Source organism: Ictalurus punctatus, chromosome 10 (genome assembly GCF_001660625.3).
Source record: "Ictalurus punctatus breed USDA103 chromosome 10, Coco_2.0, whole genome shotgun sequence".
Lineage (NCBI taxonomy): Eukaryota > Metazoa > Chordata > Actinopteri > Siluriformes > Ictaluridae > Ictalurus > Ictalurus punctatus.
In genome coordinates, this window is record NC_030425.2 from 12,668,755 (window position 1) to 12,689,478 (window position 20,724).

Below are 20,724 nucleotides of genomic sequence, written 5' to 3' on the forward strand. Positions count from 1 at the left end.
GACACTTTCCAGACAGATTTTCATTCAAATGTCATGACAGTGTACAAGTTTGAGCGTATACAGGATGGTGCGAAAAACAAAAAACACCCAACATGTGTGAGTTACCTTGGGGATGAGAGAGGTCAGAGGAGAATGGCCAAACTGGTTCAAGCTGACAGAAAGGCTAAAGTGACTCAAATCACCACTCTGTACAACCATGGTGAGCAGAACAGCCTCTCAGAATGTGCACCATGCTGAGCCTTGAGGCAGATGGGCTACAACTGCAGAAGACCACATCCGGTTACACTCATGTCAGCCAAGAATAGGAAACTGAGTCCATGGTGGGCACAGACTCACCAAAACTGTTCAGTTGAATATGTCTAGCTGACGTTTTTCCAATTTTCCGACTTCCAATGTAGACAGCTCCCACTTTGGTTTCAAATCTGAATACAGATACAGATATGAATATTTGGAGCACTAAACAGATATACAGGGTGTCCCAAAAGTCTCCACACATAGGGGAAATGAACACTTTTTAACAAAATGTCTTCCAAAATGTTTCATTTATATAATATATATTGTTTCAGATAGCCTTTAAGAATACCTTTGACAAAAGAGGGACATATTGAAATGTCTCAAGCTTGTGATGGACTTTAACAGGACACATGGCAAGCACATCAAACATGACGTTGTTACCAAACTTATTAACAAATTCAAAAAGACTGGAAGTGTTGCAGACTGACTGAGAAGTGGAGGCCAATGAACATCCACTGACAAAGGCACAGCCGATGTTGTGCTGACAAACATAATCCCTGATGTATGGAGACTTTTGGAACACCCTGTAGATTCAGATAGTGGCACTGTGTTACAACCATAGTACCTTTATTGCCAGATTATTAGTAACTACACAAGAGTGAGCTAGTACAAATGTACCATTTCATTCCATTGCATCAAATCCTCAAGTCATACAATTTATACAACACATTTTATTAGTAAAGTTGCCTTGTAACATCTCATTAGAGTGCATATAATGTGAAACTGCTGATCTGTGGAATCCACAGTACTATTGACAAGCCACAAAGCCACACAAGTAATAAATGTTAAATGTAAAAGTTATACAGTCAGGGGAAATTGCATATGTATTTATAGTTCACCCATCCATGAGTAATAAATGATGTTGCAGCATTTAAGAACTACATGTATATTTTAATTTAGCTAACATTTCATTCAAATCAGGCTTTGTGTACAGAAACTATGCACTTACCATCTGCACATTTGTACTAAAGGGCATTTCTAACATGTCCATTGCTAATGTATCCAGCCATTGCAATCATATCATCTTTATTTATACTTCAGCTTGGCTCTGCTTTTAAAGCAAGAGCGTCTTCAGTTCAGCGTTACTGATCAAAGCCGTTGCTGTGCAATTGACAGGTCTATTATGAGAAGTGATTTTCCTATGGTAGCTCTAGGTGATGTGGGGTTGGGCTGGGGTATAGTCAGGCGAGGAGCAGGAATGAAATTCGCAGGGAGCCTAAGCTCAGAAAGCCAAACTGTTTATACGGAACAGCAGTTTCAGAACCCTTGCTTTCGCCTCAGGCCAAAAACTACTTGAAAGTAAGCTGCAAATCTCTTTGATGTTTTGCACCAAAACTAAACACATTTCAACTATTGCTGCATATGAGTCAAGGACATTTGTGTCATGGTAAAGAGAAATAGCAGATGATTAAAAAAAAAAATCTGCAGTAGGACAATCATAACGACACGCTCAGAAAATGGCTGCCACGTTGAATTGAAGACAGGTTAGTGACTTCTCCGTTGCTGAACGCACACCATGGGCGCACCAGAGTGGGTTTTGCATAAGGGGATTAGTGGTGTAAGAGACACAAAACATCTTGAGCATGCTCAGTTTACTTAACGGCTATGACATGATGAAGGGAAACCAATCTTGCAGTGTGTTCCAACAGCTGCTTCTATGCGCCATTTGGTTTCATTTGGTTTAGGGCTTATTTGGTGTTGTTTGGAGTGCATTCTGCACGGCAGTCTGCGGTTATAACCTGCTAGCTTATGCAACTTGCTTGCGTCAAGTGCTGCCTCTCAAGGGAAACAAACTTGCATGATTACTTGCACAAAAATATGCTGCAAATAAGTGTGAAAATGTGAGGTGTGTGAAATGTGAAACAGAAATATCCTGTTAAAGTTTTTAGACTCAAGAGAAAAAGACAATTATGATAAAAAGATCATGGCCCACATGTATAAAACCTATGATGAGGTGACATGATGCACACAAATTAATATATTGAAGTTAAATATAATAAATAACTTGGGACAACTATTATATTTTAAAATGAGTGAGATGCAAAGAAATCAACAGAATTAAAACATTGTGGCTGCAGGAACCTAAGCATGTAGATCGATTTATAATACTTTACTTAAATTTTGTTTTCACACATTGTTGGCAAATAATTAACTAGGGGCCATGTATTAAGATTTATCATATTAAGTCATGGGCTCAACTCACAGTTGGTGGGCAATTTTAGTTTGGCATCAAAATATTACCTTGTGGCTCCAATATATTGATTTATGGCCACCCCTTCCTGAAAAATAACCACCACGTCGCCTGAACGGCTCTGTAAAAATCCACACACAAATATTTTAAGGTTTACATCACACCCTGCACAAAATTTCCTTTATAAACTCCAACCACCATCAACTCTAGATTCTACAAATTCTCCTCAACAAAGTAACCAAACCATCAGTGGCTATTATCATGTTATGTTTATTTATACTGTAAAAAATGTAGAGCTTGCACAGTAAAAAAAAAAAAAACCACAAACAACCAACAGTACCAATTTCCATTAGCTATTCCATTCCATTAGCAATTTAAATTAGATATTTGGTTGTCAGCAGTGCTCGCTTAACAACACTTTCTGAATGTTCTGATTTCCAAATGTTACTGGAAATCAGTACTAAGAAAAAAAATACCAAAAAGTCAAATGCCAAAAAGAAATAAATCTTTAATCATAAGTTAAGCTTGGCGGTCTTAGAATGCAGAATGTGATGCCCTTACTGGTGGTTTTAGTGCTAATATTTCGACTGCTCAACATGTCCCACCATCTCTCATTGTACACGGAAGACATGCATCAAGACTCTTCACTGTTCTGGCACTTAGGTGTTGGAATGAACTTCCCCTCGACGTCCGAAAAGCTGAGTCACTGCCAGTCTTCATATGATGTCTAAAGACCTACCTTCCTACCTACCTTTCTGTGTTATTGGTGTGCTTTTCTTAGTATATTATGTCCCAACAGTTTTTAGACTGATGGTATTCTTGGTCTTCGAATCATATCAGGATGTATTTATTGATAGAGAGCAATTCAAAGCAATTCTTTAAGTTGCTCTGGATAAGGGTGTCTGCCAAATACCATAAATGTAAATACAAATGTATTATGACCACAGCCAGTGACGAATTTCTGGAAGTGTCAGAAATTTTTTAAATAAAAGCCACTAATAGGAGGACTACATAGGATGATGTGAAACTCATGGGTTAGCAATGGCAAAACGTAAATGAAACATGCTAATGGACAGAAAAAAATCCTCATTATTCTTGCTGGTTTAGCATTAGAGAATCTTCATCATATTATCTGACATGGAGAACACATGCTATCACACAGGCTGTTAGAGAATTTGCCCAAGATTTTAGTTTCAATCATCTTATACAGTGACAAAAAATATCATTTAAAATTGATAAGAAAAGATCAAATAGAAGAGTCTTAGGAATCATGTTCCATCTCAGAAGCAGCAGAGCACCACAGGTTACTTACACATTAATGGAGTATTAATGCTGTCTGGAACAGAAATTCTCAATTAAATTTTTATAGCAACATGATTGCAGTCAGAGCCACTGACTACATTTGGGAAACTGTTGATTGCTGCAAATTGCCTTTTAATGGTGGTCTGTTGAAGGTGAGTGTAAAAAAAAAAAAAACAACTCCTTGTATCTGGGTGACATCCTGATTATACCGTCCTATATATCTGACACGACACAGTTCAGGGATGATTGAAAGAAGCCAGTCCAGTCAGTGAAGAACCCACTGCCAAATACCACAGAGTTATCAGTACCTATGAGGATAGACCTTTTGAGGATTGCATAATTTCTCTGTGATGATCTATCCAAAGCTGGCTCCAATTCAGGACACCCTTCCAGGAGGAGGACTATCGGGAATCGAAAACGACTCATAAGCAAGTCAACATCATCAGCTGAAAAATCCATATGGCCCTTAAAAACATGCTTCATCCTTTAAGAGCACTAAGGCTTTATTGTCAGTTGTTTGAGGTCTGAGGAGAAGATGGGAAAATCAGTGACCAAGCTGAAGCTGAAGAAATGTAGTTTAGGTTTAGTGTTTCACTGAGTAGTAGGTCTAAGAAGTGAAATGATTTGCTAATGTAGTGTAGTCATGCCTTTCAAGTGCATAACAGCTCTAAGCCTGGGAATAAAATAGAGAGAAAAAAAAGAGAACATTTTGTAGTCACCCTGACCTTGAAATGTTTTGAAAGTATATATATATATATGAAAGCAAAAGTAAATCTTATTTCCCCCTTATTCAGTGCCGGAGTCACAACCTTGCTGAAATTCGGTTCCATTTCCTCCTGTGCCACTTCAGAGCAGGAGGTCTCTCCTCTCTGACCACCTTGCACACATCACATGCTTGAAAGCCTTGTTTTAAGATAAAAGTGACCGAGACATAAGAACCCATATAGTTCCACATAGCTTGCATGCTGCCCCTTTCCCGTTACTTTAGCTTCCAAGAACTTTAAAGTATCTCCACAGGGCTTTAATGCCGCTGTCACATGTCTGGTAATAAATGTACATACATCAAACGTGCTGTATGCACACACATCTCACATGCAGTCATGACCTTCAACTTCCTTCCCAGGATATATAGTAATCACAGGACCTATTGCTCAGAATGTGAGCACTCAAGGTGCAGGTCTGCACTGCCTAGAAAGATCTGGATAAATAGCTAAGGCTAAGCTCAAAAACAGATTGCAGTTGTGCCAGAGTTGTAGTGCCATTTAGCCCTCTTAGAAAACAAATGTATTTCATTATTATTATTTGTATTATTGTTTAAAAAGAAAAATCATTTTTCAACACTGAATCTAAGAAAACATGCATTTAACCATTCAAAAATGTGTTAACTCATCTCAACAATATTTTACATGCTGGCAGCAGCTGCATTTTGCCAGGGCCGTTTTTAGGCATAGGCAAACTAGGCGGTCCAGCAGCTTGGGGGTACCAATGAATGCCCCATCAACCCCACCCGAATCACCCACCCACAACAAAGAGAATACCAAGTGCATAACCTGGCCTAGGCATTGGGGGCTGTAGCTCTGAAAATATTTTCTTTGGCCCCGAATAATTCTCCACTTGGAGTGGTTTGTCACTACATAACTGAACGTCAGTAAAAGAAGATAGTTGTAATTTTGTATCTTCATTGAACAGAGTGTTGTATTTTATATTAAGTGAATGGAGAAAAGACCAATCAGACAGGGTTTACAGGAAAATACTTGGAAATACTTGTGTCTTATTAGCTGACAGGTTTCCATTCTGCCAGTCAGTGTGAGGTGAAAAATGGATATATACCGACTTTTTATTATTTTATTATACCAGTAAAGGGGCTAAAACTGAAACACTAACATCCTCTCATGCTGAGCAGGAGAACAAGGCGTGTAAATGACTATATGAGTTCCAAGTTACGTGAACATGATATGAGCAGAGCATAAGGACAGCTAATGCACTTTGCATGGCACTGTAGCAGCTAAACCCATACAATGATGGCTCAGTTGTGCCTCGTCTCGTGTTAGATAGGCAAAAAGTTTTAGATTTTATCAGTCTGGTAGTCCTAGAAACACCTGAGGCAAGTTTTATGATAAATCCAACTTTTTGTCTGATCATGACATACACTGACAGCTATGTTACCACAGTTTCCATAAAACATAACTTTAGGCTGCTAGCGGAGCTTAGAACATCGAGCTGGAGAAATGACTATTATTGTTCTCATGTTTTGGGATACACCAATGGGAATCTTGCCTAGGGCGCTAAAATGGCCCTGCATTTTGCTCTTAAATAAGTAACTGGGTAAAAAGTAACAGGGAACTTTTTTTCTAGCATAGAATAAGCAAAACCACAAAATGTTGTTAAATAGCAACTAGCCAATAGCATGAGGTCATTCTAATGATTTACTTTTTTTTTTTTAAATGAATAATTTATGTTCAATCTATAATTTAGGTAACAAGGTTGTATATTTAAAGTGACCATTTTTCAATCAACATCATAATCTCAATGAGAGAACCCTTCTTCTTCTCATGATCTTCAGGAAATCTGGATCCTGCAATTTCCTGTTGAACATGTGGCTTCTGGAATATTCCAAATATTCCATAGGGGTGAATTGTTCAGGTGAAGTATCTAAAGGTGTTTTCACATATATTTCATTTTAAAAGAACCAAACCCAGTTCACTTAAAGTGAACCAGAAAGGGAACCAGCCGAAAGTGACCTCAGTCCTTTTGGTGTTCACAATATAGTGGACTCAAAAGAAAACCCAGATCTTTTTTGGTCCTCTTCAGCATTGAAGTGATCTCAGACCCTTTCTTGTTTACACCACAACTTCATAAGAACTCAGACCCCAGCTTGCACACAAAATTTCATCCAAGTCATCATAGAAGGGACAGGAATCCTTCATTTCAGCAGACTCTCCACTTCGACACATTTTGTCACGGATGCTCATGTACTTCTGTTGTAGTTTTTTTTTTTACTTTTACCCAGCATTGTTCTGTTATAGCCTCTTTCCTTCATTTTTTTGAGAAAACAAAAGAAACACTTTTATGTTCTTATGTGTTGAGGATAATTGGCATTTAATGTAATCCTTTTTCCAAATGTCAAGAAGTGCACAGCTCTCCCCCGAGATCACACGACCCTGTGACCTGACATGGTGAAAAGTTTTGTGTTGCTTTCAGCAGTGACGGAACATGGCTGCAGGTATGACAAGCTTCCAGGTACTTATGTCGAAACAAAACGCAAAGTGGACCGGGACCTCATTGCTTTCACATATCACAAATAAATCGAACCACAAACGGATCCACAAACGTACCGTACTCAGACCACCTCTGTTTTCACTTTTGGGTCATTTTAGGGGGGGCTAAGATCACTTGTTTTGTTCACATATACAAGCAGAACCGCTCCGAGAGCATTTGGACGGTTCAAATGAACTAGGTGTGAAAAAACACCCTAAAATACAACAAAAGGTGTGCACATCCAATGCACCCTAATTGAGCTCAGGTGCAGGAAAACAACAATATCAGTATGGAAAAAAGAATCATGATGTCCACACACTGAATTCACACTGAATCCAAACAACTCTGTATTGAAAGCAAAGTGTTTCGACAGTCAGGTCTTCATCAGGTACAATACCTATGTGGGATAAAATACAACTCTTTATAGAAGCAAATAATTACCTTAATTGGACTCACACTCCAAAACATATGACAATTAATTCAAATCACATGACACACACACACAAAATAATCCACATAAGGGTAAACTCTGCAAAAATATGATATTACATATTTCACTCTCTTACTTGTAAGCTATAATATATTATAAAGCAGAATCAAAAATATAACAATATCTTTATTATTAAAAACTACATCTTTGATAATAACAGCAGATGAAGAAATACATAAATCACTATAGAAAAGGCTTAATATCAAAATCCTCCTTCAGCCCTAATGGTGACAAACTATTTAAAGTATAAATCCAAAACAAAACCTTCTCTTAAAAGTTTTTTTTACCTTCTCTATACCTATGTATTGCAAAGCACTGACATTATGACCAGCTTGTCTGAAATGTGATGCTATAGGGTTGTGCATATCTCCGGTCCTGATATTGCTACGATGTTCACTAAAGCATGTACGCAATGGTCTAGAAGTTTTTCCAACATATGCAAGTCCACAAGGACACCGAATAAGATAGATCACATGAGTAGAGGAACAGGTAATAGTACCACATATCAAAATATTACGAGCAGTGTGTGTATGACTAAGATAATTCTGAGATTCTGCTAAAAGACTTTATTTTTGAAGAAAATGATACTTCAGATGCAATAGATGTCGAATCGCGTTTTCTTCAACGAGAAATTAAGCAATATTACCATGCAGCGACTTTGAGCAATTATCTTCACCAGAAAATTATTCCAAGAGGTCTACGTCTGCAAAAATCTCCTGCGTTTGGTCTAGAGAACTCGGACTTTTGTATGAGATATTGAACAAATGCTCATTCGACTTGATAGCACTGGTGATTAAAGAGACTGACAAACAGCTTGAGTCAAGGCAGGATTTGAAGAAAATGGAGATTCAACTTGGTGAAATTGTGACAAAAAGTATGTTGACAGAAGTAAAAAAAAAAGATCTGGAATGCCAACGTGCTGAGTTTTCTAAGGAGATCAGAACGATCAAGCGTAAAAAGTTTGCAAGGGACAATGATGATTATGAACATGGAAAAGTCTATTTTTGGAAGGATGGCAAACCGGATTCTAATACTTTTCATTGTAGTAGTGTCGCTACTGGGTTTTCTCTCAGGTGCAGACAACCTGGAGACAATAGATCATGAGCCTCTTCAACTTCTTCCGATTCTGACTCCGATGCTGTTGGCGGACCGTGTAAAGGTCCAATTTTTCAAGCCGTACTCAGGTCGACATTCATGGAATGGATCAGAGGGTAAGCAGATCAAGAGGAGATGTAGAAGGGGCAAGCAGAAAAGGATATTTCTCTTCCTCCACGGATGACGAGGAGCGACCAGGGGATACGATAATGAACTTTTCAGATAAGTTATATTCTAAACCTTGCATTGCCGCTCTTAGCAAAGGACTTTCTTTCATTCCCACTACCAATACCAATGATTTTGACACCATTATCGATTTTCACAAATTTTTTGAGAACCCTTCAAGTGCCATACTACCGCACAGGGCAGTGTTACTTTTGAACATTCTGTTGCTCGTTTTCCTTTAAAAAAAAAAAAAAAAAGAAATCGACTTTTATCCCATCGAGGAATAGAAATTCATACTTAGACACTTATTGTAGACTTGTGCAATTTGATGTAAAAAATGTACTTCAAGAACAAGAACAAGAGACAATATAAAGTTCAATTCAATTCAATTCAATTTTATTTGTATAGCACTTTTTACAATGGTCATTGTCTCAATGCAGCTTTACAGAAATATATAAACACGGAATACAAATTTTAAATGTGTGACTTTATCCCAATTGAGCAAGCCGGTGGCGACAGTGGCGAGGACAAACTCCCTAAAATGTTAAGAGCAAGAAACCTTGAGAGGAACCAGACTCAGAAGGGAACCCATCCTCATCTGGGTCATCTAAAGTCTACAATAATTTGTCAAAAATGGAGAGGTATGCTTTGCTTGATCTTAGTAAAGATAGTATTGTGGTAGTGTGTCCTGCAGATAAAGGTGGTGCTATTGTACTTCAACGAACTTCAGACTATGAAAAGGAAATCTGTAGTGAACTGGATGAACATGTCTTTTTTTAATGCTTACCTGCTGATCCTACTAATAAATTCAAAACATGTAATCATTCTAATTTACTGTTACATATTGAAAATGGTGAATTTAGTAAAAATAATGTAAAATGGTGCCTAATTATGCCTGCAAGTATATGCAAGGAGTTGTTGAAAATGATTTCATTTTAAATGGGTTAAACTTTTTTTTTTTAACCCCCCCAAGATTTTGCTTTATAAACGGTACATTGATGATATTTTTATGATAACAAAGGCTACACCAGCAGAGTTGACAGCGTTCTTGAATTATCTTAATTCAAGGACTGAGCATGTAAGTTTTACTATGGAATGCAATACAGCAAGTATTAGCTTTCTTGAAGTTAAAGTATATATTTGTGGCAGGAAGCTTTATACCGATTTTTATTGTATTGGAAACCAGTAGATCCCAATACTATTTTAAGAGGTGATAGTTTGCATCCTAGACCTTTATTAAGAGTTTGCCTATTAGTCAATTTAAATGAGTGTGTAGAATTTGCAGCAAAGATGAATCCTACTCTCGACAATCTACTGATTTAACTGGAAGATTCTTGAATCGGGGGTACCGTAAAGAACTAATTGAAAATACTCAAAATAAATTTGATGATATACCTCAGATACAGTGTTTACGAGCTAAGGTAAATAAAAAGCAACTTTGTAACGCTCTTATTTGCACTGTTAAGTATTCAGCATTAGGTGCGGAGTTCCATAAAGTATGAAACAGGCATTGCCATATTATTTCTAGTGATCATAAATTGTCAGGTATTTTTAAAGAAGGTCCCAAATTGTTTTTTAAATGTCAAAACAATCTCAGCGCCTTGCTTGTTAAATCTGAATTTCCTTCTTGTGCAGTTAAACTAGGCATTCAGACTCTTCCTCCAGGTAATTATCGGTGTGGTAATTACACCCAGTGTGCTTTTACACATAGATGTAATTCTATTAGTCATACACACACTGCTCATAATATTTTGATATGTGGTACTATTACCTGTTCCTCTACTCATGTGATCTATCTTATTCTGTGTCCTTGTGGACTTGCATATGTTGGAAAAACTTCTAGAACATTGCATACATGCTTTAGTGAACATCGTAGCAATATCAGGACCGGAGATATGCACAACCCTATAGCATCACATTTCAGACAAGCTGGTCATAATGTCAGTGCTTTGTAATACATAGGTATAGAGAAGGTTAAAAAAAAACTTTTAAGAGAAGGTGATTATGAGAAGAAACTGTTACAAAGGGAGTGTTTTGGGATTTATACTTTAAATACTTTGTCACCATTAGGGCTGAAGGAGGATTTTGATATTAAGCCTTTTCTATAGTGATTTATGTATTTCTTCATCTGCTGTTATTATCAAAGATGTAGTTTTTAACAATAAAGATAGTTATATTTTTGATTCTGCTTTATAATATATTATAGCTTACAAGTAAGAGAATGAAATATTTACTATCATATTCTTGCAGAGTTTACCCTTATGTGGATTGTGTTGTTTATTGTTATAATCTTTTCTTTTTTTGCGCATGTGTGTCACATGATTTGAATTAATTGTCACATGTTTTGGAGTGTGAGTCCAATTAAGGTGATTACTTGCTTCTATAACTTAGAATTACTTGCTTCTTCTGGGTATTGTGCCTGATGAAGACCTGACGGTCGAAACGTTGGGCTTTCAATAGAAAAAGTTGTTTGGATCCAGTGTGAATTCAGTGTGCGGTCATCATGCTTCTTTTTTTCCATCCTGAATTGTTCAGGTAACAGGGTGGAGTGAATGAGAACTAAATGTAAACTAAATTTCATAATGTATAATGGATGTCTCATGCAAAAGGAAGTTTCAAGCATGAGATGTTAAACAGATTCACATTCATCCATCCATTTTCCATACTGCTTATCCTACACAGTGTCACAGGGAGTCTGAAGCCTATCCCAGAAAACTCAGGGCACAAGGCAGGGGACACCCTGGATGGGGTGCCAACCCATTGCAGGGCACAATCACACATTCATTCACACACACTACAGATCATTTGGAAATGCCAATCAGCCTACAATGTATGTTTTTGGATTGAGGGAACTGAAGTTCCCAGAGGAAACCCCCAGAAGCACAGGGAGAACTTGTAAACTCCACACATGCAGGTCAGGGGTGGGATTTTAAACCACAACCCTGGAGGTGCAAAGCAAACGTGTTAACCACAAAGTCACTATGCCCTCCATGGATTCACACATCAATGCAAAAATAATAAGATTTATGAGGCATTTTGTTTCATTTATGCCAGTAAGTTTCCTGTTTTGTTTGTTTGTTTTTAAGGTGCAAAAAAAAAAAGGTGAATCCAAGAGCAAAATAACAACACAAACAAAGTCAACGTTCAGAAATACAACTGAGAGCAGACCACATGCTTGGTAGCAACACTAAAAACACCAGAACCTGATTTCTCAGTATTTGTGCGAGTGAAAGTCCGGGTTGTTTATAGTGTGTAATGAGCCACAGGTGAATTCAATGGAAAGTCCAGAGCCGCAAGGTGAGTGAAGGAGTCATGTGATCTGTTTTCAGCCATGTTGCTTTGTGGTGGTGTTTTGTGGGAAATGGAGTCCACACACAAATTTTCTTTTGCATTCTCTGGTGGTACATCCTGATTGTCTTCCCATTTTTATAAAATAATAGTATTTTATAAAATTTTATAAAATAATATTATTTTATACATCTGAATCTATACTGAGTCAGTCTGTGAAAATTTGTTCACATTTAAAAGAGGTTTCTGGCTACAAAAATTTGAGAACCACTGCACATCTATCCAGTACTATTAGATACTGTTGATGCCAAAACTGAGCAGCTAGCATACCTATAGAACTAAACTTTGGTACTAGACTGGTATACATTGAAAAAAAGCATGTTTCCTGGAACGATGGGAATACTGATCAATGGAGAGCAAAATTACTATTACACGAATGACAATGCACTAGTCCTTCGATAATGGACACCATATTTGATTTTAAGGGGAGATTTCCTGTGATAAAGCAGCAGTAAAAATGACTGGAAGGAGCACCTTTGGAGGTTTGATTATGTACATGAGGCTTTTACAGATTTCAGCAATCATAAGGTTGTTGTACAGGAAATGAACTACTTGGACACACAAACACACATATATGGCACATATGCAGATGAGGAAATTCTTCTTAAGAGGTTGATGTTAGTTAATAAATAACAAAAAATAATTTATTCTCTTGAAATGATGTTTAATCTTTTATACTGTCATCATTCCAGTCCAACACGGCAAACTTTTCCTCTTTCTGTCTCAGCTTCTCTGTCTGGTTCAGTCTCTCTCTCTCTGTCTGTCTGTGGTTTATGAGGCGGACTCGAGACGTCTGAGCTCGGGGCTCTCTAGGGAGCTTTAATTGACAAATGTGTACAATAACTAATCAGCAATGAACTGACGAAACTCATTTCAGATAATCCGTCACGTTACCTGGCAGCACCAACATTGCCAATTGATATCTGAAATGCGGGACGCCCCCTGTCCTGTTTCCTGTCACTCACATCAGCTTGGCGCTGCTGAAAAGCCTCATTCTTAATGAAGTGCTGACAGAGCGTTGCAGAGATTAAAACTTTCCTCCAGCCATTACCGAGCACACACGCACACGCACACACACAGACACAATGTATGTATGTATGTATATATATATATATATATATGTGTGTGTGTGTGTGTGTGTGTGTGTGTGTGTGTGTGTGTGTGTGTGTATATATATATATATATCTCAATCAGATTGAGATCTGGTGAATGTGGAGGCCAAGTCAACACCTTGAGCTCTTTATGTTCTTCAAATCATTCTTGAACAATTTTTGCAGTGTGGCAGGGAGCATTATCCTGCTGAAAGTGGCCACTGTCATTAGGGAATACCGTTGCCATGAAGGGATGTACTTGGTCTGCAACAATGTTTAGGTAGGTTGTACGTATCAAAGTAAAATCCACAAGGCTTCTCAGCAGAACATGGCCCAGAGGATCACACTGCCTCCACTGGCTTGACTTCTTCCCATAGTGTATCCTGGTGCCATTTCTTCCCCAGGTAAGCAACGCACACACACACGGCTGTCCACAGGATACAAAAGAAAAAAAGATTTTTCAGATCAGGCCATCTACTTCTTTTGTTCCTTGGTCCAGTTCTGATGCTCATGTGCCCATTGTAGGCAGTTTTGGCAGTGGACAGGGTCAGCATGGGCACTCTACGCAGCCCCATACACAACAAGCTGCAATGCAGTGTGTTCTGACACCTTTCTATTACAGCCAGCATTCATTTTTTTTTAAACAATTTGTGCTACAGTAATATATATATATATATATATATATATATATATATATATATATATATATATATATATATATATACACACACACACACACACACACACACACACACACACACACACACACACACAGAGTAATAGGTTATTGTTAAAGGCGCCGTTCAGGTGTGCGGCCTTTCTGCATAAACATTTGCATTTCTGGACAGCTTCACAATTTTTTAATCCTATTCTACTGATGTTATATTACCTTTCCTCTAGAGGTTTTCAGGGATAAAATACAAAGTATGTGTGTATGAGAGAGAGAGAGAGAGACAGAGAGAGAGAGAGAGACAGAGAGAGAGAGAGAGAGAGAGAGAGAGAGAGAGAGAGAGAGAGAGAGCTTTTTTCTTTTAAATTTTCTCCGATATTTGAGAGAAAGGATGCTCATGTTGGATATTAGGATTCAAATGAAAATCAGCATTCAAAGGCAGCATCAGTAAGGAGGGATCCCTATGGCCCTTCTTTGGAGACAAGATCAAGTATGTAAAAGCAGATGAAAACTGATGTGTGGGGCAAATATCAAACCTGATGCCATCCTTATGATGAAATAGTGCCCGTTCCTTGAATTTCCTCCGAGTTTCATCATCGGCTTATCCAGGGGTTATTGCTAATGGCATGCCGACGATATTCATTTCAGGTGAGATGAAACGCAGGAGGTCTGAGCACTATTAGTCTGATTAGGGATTTATTCCACACTCCAGTGCCTTAACAAGCAATGCTTTCATCAGATAAATGGATATTGCTATGTAAAGGCAGTTCACCAACAAACCAGCCTCACACGCTCTAATGATGCTGACAGATCACGCATCATTACATCATACATCATATATTCCTAAACGAGACATAACATCTGTACAGTACATTAAAAAAATATATGGGGTGTCACAATGTAGTGTTGCATAACATCCTATAGAATATGACAGCATGTAGTTTTATATTGGATAAGCCACGGTTTTTCAGGCGCAGTAAAAATGCTAAGAGTGGGTGGATATTAGGAGGCATTTGCCTCTGTTATTACACACAGCACAAATGTAATCAAACAAGCACGGAGGGGGTGAAATGTGAAAGATGTGGAGTGAAATGACAGCCGGTGACCAATTACAGCCATCATGGCTGATGGTTTGGTCGATATATAGATAGTTACAGTATTTCATTAGATATCGAACAAAACATCCCGTAAATGAAAACAAATGGGCCTGTCGAAGCTCACAGATGAAGCCTGGGATAAGGAGGGAATAAGTCTCTCTCTATTTCTCTCTCACTTTCTCTCTCCCCTTCTCTCTATAATCCATTTTTAATAAGTGTTAGGAAAAAGGAAGGGCTGCACAACTGCCAAGGAAGCATAATGTTCTAGCTAAAGCATTCATCGGCTAGAAGAAACAAACAGAACCTTCTTCTTGTTATGTACAGTATATACAGTATATGTACTTCTTACCTTGGGATAAAAACTAGACTAAATGTGAGATAAACCTATCAAACTCCATTCAAACTTGTGTTGAAACTATTGATAATACATACTACTCTACATATATATTTATCTTTTGCACAATATGTTATGGTGACCTGTTATCACATAATAAATTAACAAAAAAAAAACACAACAGCAAACACAACAAAACAAAAATGACAGTAAAACCAAACATATGACAGCAACAAACAAAAACACAACAGATAAACCAAAACCCTAACCCCACCACACCCTAATCCTAACCCTAACCCCACCACACCCTAATCCTAACCCTAACCCTAACCCCACCACACCCTAACCCTAACCCTAACCCTCAATACGAAGGGAAAGGAACGGGCTGAATGCTGCCATGTGTCAAGTTCACTCAGCAGGTCTGCAACACTGCCATTGTATGCAGTGACCCACAAGAGAGACCCGCTGCCGCATAGGCCTTGCACACCAACGCCAAAGTGGCCTTACATGGCTTGGATGGCAAAGTCGGCCCCCCTAAATTACCTGCCACTGATGGAGAGAGGTAGCTCGCAAGTGCCTCCTTCACCTTCGGCATAGCTAAATAGCCGTTCATTCCCCACAATGGACAAATAATCAGATGTCGCGTGGTTATAAATATGGCTAGTGTATTGTTTTCTTCAGAAGCGTGATATTTCATCATGCACTTCTGGAAAAAAAGGGGAGTTTTCTACAGCGAAATTTATTTTCACTGGGGAGCAAGCTCTCATCCAGCTTGCTACGAGTCACTTCCTATTCTCCGGGCCAGTCTAGATTTAGTTTTCAACTGCCTTAAGGGGTTCACACTGTACAATTTTGGACATGATTTGGTCATCTGAGAGAAATTTTAGGGAATCCTAAAAGATTCCTATAATCCTAGCCCAAAATCTGTAGTCTTTGATCGCTAGTTTGACTCATTCCCTGGCTGTTGCGATTAAATTTTTGCTCTGATTAAAATCTGGCAATGTCAGTAGATCTGAGGCACAGTCCTGTAGTGTGGCTTCTCCTACTCCGTACAAGTCTTCTGGCATGTGTTCATTTTCTCGTCTTGACTGTCGTACAGTCTGACATTAATGACAACCGAGATCCTACAGTGTGACATCGTTTACAGCAGGGATCAAATTCATACATTCTGACAAGCAACAGTCGCAAAGGACTATTAAAAATTGTGCACCTTGCTTTAGTAATCACTTCAAGCAGCTCTTTATATGCTTGAAAGCTACTCTCCTTTTTTGGTGGAATGGCACCCCCTTCTGGCTCCTCAGAGTCAGAGAGGGTTTTTTTTTTGTGGGGTTTTGTGGCTATCCATAGCGGAAGGAGGAGTCGCGACCAAAGCTCCAAAATCCAGCGGAGAGCCAGACACGGAAGACAGCGCAAGAAATAGAGCAGCGCTCGTCTGCGGCTCCTGTTCCAGATCCATACAAGATCCCCAGGACCTGAGCCGGCTGGCTGCCTCGGCTCTGTAACTCAACTCCCTTCAGCCGAGAAGAGAGCGAGTCGCAAGCGGAGCTGCCTAATTTTAAGGCGTTCACAATGTGCACAGTCAGACCTCTCGAGCACTGCCCTGGCATGCTCCATCCCTAAACACTTCACACAGAAATGCGAAGTGTCAGCCCCCCCCCCCCCCCCCCCTTTTTTTGTTGTTGAAAAGATAGAGGGGATATGAAGAGTTTTTTGCGAGCGTTACACAAACGACCGACATGCCGCCTCGCTGAAGATAATAAGGCTCATGGTGTGGTTCACAGATACCATTTTTATATCGCACAACGCGCTTAATTGCCACGTCACCTGATCACGGCAGGTTTATAAATAGGTCACATACGAGGGCGCTTCGCACAGCGTGGAGGGAAACAACTGTATGACAGCAAAACTTTAAACATGGCAGCAAAAGCAATAAGACATGACAACAAAACCAAACCAATGACCTATCACCAAATCAAAAATGCAAAAGCATATTTGGAAACACAACAGCAAAACAAAACAAACAAAAAAAAACATCTAAGGATGCTTTTTTTTTTTTTTTTTTTACAAATTTTTTTATTCAAATTTTATATGATCTTATTTCAGATATATTGTCAACATTGCATGGCATTAATATGAGCAGATATGATTAGATGTTTCAAACAATGTTGTTTCATTTCTTTATTATTTTTTTTACTTAGGATACTTTTTAAAACTGTTGTATTTATACAACTTGAGGTTGTGTATCATGAATAATGACAGTGTTACTTGTACTAACACACTCCCTCTTGTGTTCTAGCTAGCTATGGGAATTGTAACTGCTATTTTGAATCGATACGTGTTTTTATTTTTTACATTTTTTTTAATGTGAAATATTTTCTCCTTATTTCACTTGTCATGGAATGCTAACAAGAAATGCAGTTCTGCAAAAGTTAATGCTAACAAAAGCAATAACTCCAAACTGCATACCTCAGTGTCCTGTCAAACATAAATAGTACAGACATCTGTGGCAAGATTCTGCACAAAGATAAACAAAGACACAACTTTCTGCCTTTTGCGACAATGATAAAATGGTAAAGTTGGTTACTTTCTTGCTGAGTTGTCTGTACCTCAGTGACTGTGTATCTCTGTGTCTGTGTACCTCAGTGTTAAGTTGGCCATATGGAAAATGAGGCTGTGTTCTTCAGAATGATGGACACCTCCCTCAACCTGCAACACCCTATTTTCCAAATTGTGACTGATGGAAGACATTAAACTAAAGGAGAATTAGAGAACAGGCATGAAGATTTTATCAGCATGGAGCACATTTCTGTTTAAGGCTCCTGTATATTGAGGCAACTCAGCTTAAGGTATTATGTAATTAGAAGAATAGCAGATATATTGTTTATATATTTGTATATTTGTTTGTATATATATATATATATATATATATATATATATATATATATATATATATATATATATATATATATATATTCATTTAATGCATGGGGAAAATGCATAAATCCATCCATCCATCTTCCTCCACTTACTTTAGGCCCCTGAAGCTGGGTCACGGGGAAACCTACAGCCTATCCCAGGGAGCATCAGGCACAAGGCAGGGTAAACCCTGGACAGGGTGCCAATCCATCACAGGGCAAAATATATAAATCCCCATGCATAAATGTTAACGCTACCATTTTGGTAGTAAAGCTTGTGAATAGTGAGTGAACACACTGCCAGATTAATGTGAATGAATATGGATTAAAATCCATATCCACATGGGATGAGGTCTCCTGTAAAATGTGTCCACTTTCTAAAATGTCTTACCCAAGCTATAGTGTGGTATTCTCTCCTCCAGAAGATTTAGTTTCTCACATGTTGACTGGCCTTTTAGAAGTTTTTTTTTTTTAGTATTTTTTTTTTTTAAATCTGCCAACAAACCAGCTTTCTCCCACATACTGAAAGCGAAAAGCTTTCTAACTTATAGCCTACAGTCTTGGCTTTTTTTTTTACTACAGGCCTGGATGCTTTCATCTCAAGTGCCAGCCTTATTCTCACATCGTTCTTCTTGAAGCTGCTCCAATTTCAGCTCTCTCTGGATTTTGAAATAAAGTGGTTGATGAGAACGTCATAAAGCAAGTGCTGTTGCTTTGCCTGCTTAATTCAGTTTGTTGTAGGGGTATAATACAGCACCACTATCTGTATATGTATCTGTTTAGTGCTTCAAGTACCTGTATCTGTATTCTGCTGTAAACCTGAAGTGGGTGTGGTGACATTTCTGCAGAGGTAGAAATGGCAGCATGGTGTGTGAATTCTGGTTGCGACAGTTCCTCAAGCTCAGCTATACCTTGAGTTCATAATCTGTTTCCCATCAAGTTATTTTTGTTTGTACATGTCTGCTACATTTTGAGTTATAGCCAAATTTAAACCATTGTGACTCTGAGCAGGGAGTTACTAAGGATGAGTGAATGAATGAACACTTCATGCAGTGACTTAAGTTCACATTCATGAATGTGGTCTTCCTTTGTCGACAAGCTTCATATCTGACCCTTCGCTCCTGTGAGCTTCATATGTGAACACTAGACTGCATGAAAAACCTCAAGCTGTATGATTTTTTTTTTTAATCCTGTTTTTTAAAAAATCCTTTTAACACCTCTAATCTCAACCTATGAACTTTTCTGGGGGGAAAAAACATGAATAGTATTTGTATCTGTATTTGTAGTAGTTTGGAACATCTGTTCATTTTCTGAATAATGTATTCATATTCATTCCACAGTTTGTTATATGTGCAAAGCAGAAAGAACCACAGAGCGAAGTGCGTTTTGGATAAGAATGCTTCAATCAATGCCTATGAATCAGTGTTAGTGGACTTATTAGAAAATAATTAGCTAACAAACCAGTTTAACACTTGCCAAAGATATGAAAGGTTACAGAAAACTCAACACATGATATAATAAAAACCGTAAATGGAACGAAGAAAAAATCCATACCTGATACCTGAAAACGAGGCCTGTCACCAACATTCTGAAGGCAGATGATAAATAGTAAATAGTGTTGCAATAGTGTAAATGTTTATATAGTGCTCAAATGAACATCACGTGGCAGACCGGTGATTTATGGGTCGTGGGGTAATATGTTGAAGCCAGCACCAGGCGCTGAATAATATTTCATGATATTTGTTATCATGTTGAGTGTAAATTTGCAGTGAAGTATGGAAGAGATAAAACATTTTCTCTTTCACTCTCTTTTTTTCCCTCCATACTTCCCATTGAGCTTATTGTCAGGGTTTTTTTAAGCTATGTTGTTTATTTGAGGCACTGAAGCTGCCTCCAGTCACGTGATGGTGCGCCAGGATTTGGGCAGCAGGGAGTGGACTGACTCTGGGAAAAAAAAAGAATGAAAAAAAAAGTGAGTGCTGAAGTACGGTATGATGTGAAAAGCTTGAGAAATTTCTCTGTCAGTCGTCTTTCAGAGAGAAATTGGGCTGTGATTTTCTTTTATTTTTACCCGGTTGGATTGGGAGGTGAGGGAATATCTCAGCCACTTGCTGAGAGTGATCTCTGTGTGATTTGCACTCTCTTTCGAAACCTCGGTGCAAGATGATGCAATAGTTGCTGCAGCACGGAGCATTGCACAGTTTGGATGAAATGTTTGGCAGGCTTGTGTGTGTGTGTGTGTGTGTGTGTGTGTGTGTGTGTGTGTGTGTGTGTGTGTGTGTGTGTGTGTGTGTGAAATCACTTGGACTCTGATGCATCCCAGTAGACTGCTTGGTGATGGATGAGTTGTGGTATTCATATCAAGGCGCTGCTGGATGGTGACTGACTGTGAAAAGTACAGCTCAAAAGGACGATGATGAAACTTGGCCATTAGGCAGAGCAATGACTGGTCCCTGTTTGTCCTTAAAAGGAGT

General features: G+C 38.5%; 1 protein-coding gene and 1 long non-coding RNA gene across 6 annotated transcripts in view; one reads left to right on the forward strand and one right to left on the reverse strand.

Moving 5' to 3' along the window:
- The window catches only part of LOC108271234 (uncharacterized), a 40,667-nt gene extending 20,790 nt beyond the window's left edge, over positions 1 to 19,877 (reverse strand). Inside the window, exons 1-4 of one of the 2 annotated variants that reach the window (XR_008397089.1) lie at positions 19,805 to 19,877; positions 2,536 to 2,606; positions 337 to 422; positions 106 to 260 (exon numbers count right to left, since the gene is read on the reverse strand). This is a non-coding gene — a long non-coding RNA (uncharacterized LOC108271234). The remainder of the gene's footprint in view (positions 1 to 105; positions 261 to 336; positions 423 to 2,535; positions 2,607 to 19,804) is intronic. The other variant, XR_008397090.1, reaches the window with a different exon arrangement.
- The window catches only part of celf5a (cugbp, Elav-like family member 5a), a 219,708-nt gene that overhangs the window by 144,545 nt on the left and 54,439 nt on the right, over positions 1 to 20,724 (forward strand). The window lies entirely within an intron of this gene.